The 2500-nt window shown below is 33.5% G+C and overlaps 1 long non-coding RNA gene across 1 annotated transcript in view; it reads left to right on the top strand.

The window, feature by feature from the left end:
- Positions 1 to 944: 944 nt before the first annotated feature.
- The window catches only part of LOC118767751, a 7813-nt gene continuing 6257 nt past the window's right edge, over positions 945 to 2500 (top strand). Inside the window, exon 1 of the long non-coding RNA XR_005003661.1 lies at positions 945 to 1323. This is a non-coding gene — a long non-coding RNA (uncharacterized LOC118767751). The remainder of the gene's footprint in view (positions 1324 to 2500) is intronic.

Below are 2500 nucleotides of genomic sequence, written 5' to 3' on the forward strand. Positions count from 1 at the left end.
TTATTATTATCATCGTTATTATTAATATTATTATTATTATCATTATCATTATTATTATCATCATTATTATTAATATTATTATTATTATTATCATCGTTATTATTAATATTATTATTATTATCATTATCATTATTATTATCATCATTATTATTAATATTATTATTATTATTATCATCGTTATTATTAATATTATTATTATTATCATTATCATTATTATTATCATCATTATTATTAATATTATTATTATTATTATCATCGTTATTATTAATATTATTATTATTATCATTATCATTATTATTATCATCATTATTATTAATATTATTATTATTATTATCATCATCGCCTATGCACAGATTCTAACGTTGGACATGTACTAGTGTCAGCTGTTCACTACCAGTGAACTGAGTTAACACTTCTTATTTTTCGAGCACCTTCCGGAGTATTCACGCAGTTCCAAGCAGTGCTATTTTCTGCAAGTGCTCCACCCTTATTATTATTATTATTATTATTATTATTATTATTATTATTATTATTATTATTGTAGAAATCAATTAATCTCATTTTGTTAAGTGAAGATATAATTTGAAAAACATTTCTAGAGACAGTATGCGCCACACGGACGTTACTGGAGTCGATTATATCAGATTATCTATTTTCTTTAGTAAAAATGTTTAGAATAAACTTTATACAGGGATTTAACCCGGCGAATGGAATAATATACCATATAATGTTGCCCTTATTTGAAGTTCCGTTACAATTATCCCATTCCCAATTAATATTACTTACATACGGGGTGTGTCGTTTACCTCTATTTTTATTACTTTTGCTATTTTTATCAGCATTAACAGACAAACGAGGCAAGGAATTGGTTTTCGTATTTTGTATTGCAGCGTTCACTATTGCACATTTATTTTTACTTCTATCTTTATTTCTAGTCTTTCTTGGTTCTTTTAATCTTTTCTTACTACGAGTTACATCAATAGTATTCATACGACTGTAGTCTACATTTGGCACAGGATATTTTAACCTCTGCTTATATCCAGCTCTACTTAATGCCATGCGTTTTTGTTGAAATTTTTTTCACTACATAATAAATTTGATATTTCTCCAGATATATATTTTCAAATTAATTTTGTTAAAAATTTCAAAATTAGGTATATAAGAGTTGTTCCCCTTGAAAACTTAACTCATTCAGTGACATCTTTTTGAGTTGCGCCGACGGTGGTTTTTTTCTTGTAACAGTCACGATGGCAGATGACGAGAGGCAGAGGTAAATCGGATAAACTTTCATCCGATGCTACCGAGAATCTGCGAGTTTTGAATGTAAGTGTTTCAAGCTTGTATTATAATACATTTGGCTGGTGCATAATTATTGCGGCTGCTTTTTCAAAAAATTTTATTCAACGAAAAATTCAATATTTAAAAAAAAAACATCTTTAAATGACGGTCTGGCTGTCTGCCAAGCAAATGGGAAGCAGTAATTGAAGTAGATGGTGAATATGCTCCGGAATAATCATTTAAAGATGTTTTTGCTACGTGTTATTGTTTTTGTTGAATGAAATTTGTTGAAAAAAAAGCCGCAGTTACTTATTCTACCGATACCTTTTTGGCGAACTGCTAGGTAAGGAAGACATAAACACTCCAACACCAGTTGTCCAACGCTATTGGGAGACAAATGCACACACACACACACACACACATACATGTAGCCCGTCACAAGGTTACTCGTGCACAGCTACATAGAATGAAGTGTGTTTTGCTCTAGAACACAACACGGTACAAAGTGCGCTATGAATGATTCGTATCTCAGAACATAGAGGTTTGTGTCCAGGCAGGAAAGACATTTAAGTAAACCAAGCAGATAATAATAAGATGCGTCACGAGTCCAAAGATTCATAAGGCTGATGCTGTCTGAAGGTATCTGCACCGTGAGTAGTTGCACGGGTGGTGGTGTTGCTGCTGGTGGAGTGGAGGCCGCACGAATGTATCGGCCTAATTGTGATCTATGCATTTTGTGGCTCGTTATTAGGTAGATATTATACGGCCCCATTCACTAATTTATCTGCGGATCTATAAAGCTGTTAAAAAACGGCCCGGTACAAGGCCTCGGGTTAACCCGAATTTCATGGTGTATAAGTGACTGATATCATAGCTCTGCCAATCTCCCCACCAACACCACTGAATGGGATGCCGAACTGTTGCAGGGTTAATTCCCCAGTTTCTTCTAGGAGTCATTTACGGTTGAGTGGACTGAGTTTCGTGAAATAAAGAGTTTTGTTCAAGAACACAACGCACTGATCAGCCCAGCAGTCGAAACCAGTATCTTAGCATCATGAGTCGAATACCCTAACCACTTAGCCATGGATCTAAAGAACGAAAAATGGAGAAAAGCTAAAGGAAAAAATTGCTTGGAGTGCTTCCAAACCAAACGGTTCCAGGTTCAGTCCCACTGCTTGGCACATTGGGTAGGTGTCTTCTATCTATCTATCTATCTATCTAT

This window comes from Octopus sinensis, linkage group LG24 (genome assembly GCF_006345805.1).
Source record: "Octopus sinensis linkage group LG24, ASM634580v1, whole genome shotgun sequence".
NCBI lineage: Eukaryota > Metazoa > Mollusca > Cephalopoda > Octopoda > Octopodidae > Octopus > Octopus sinensis.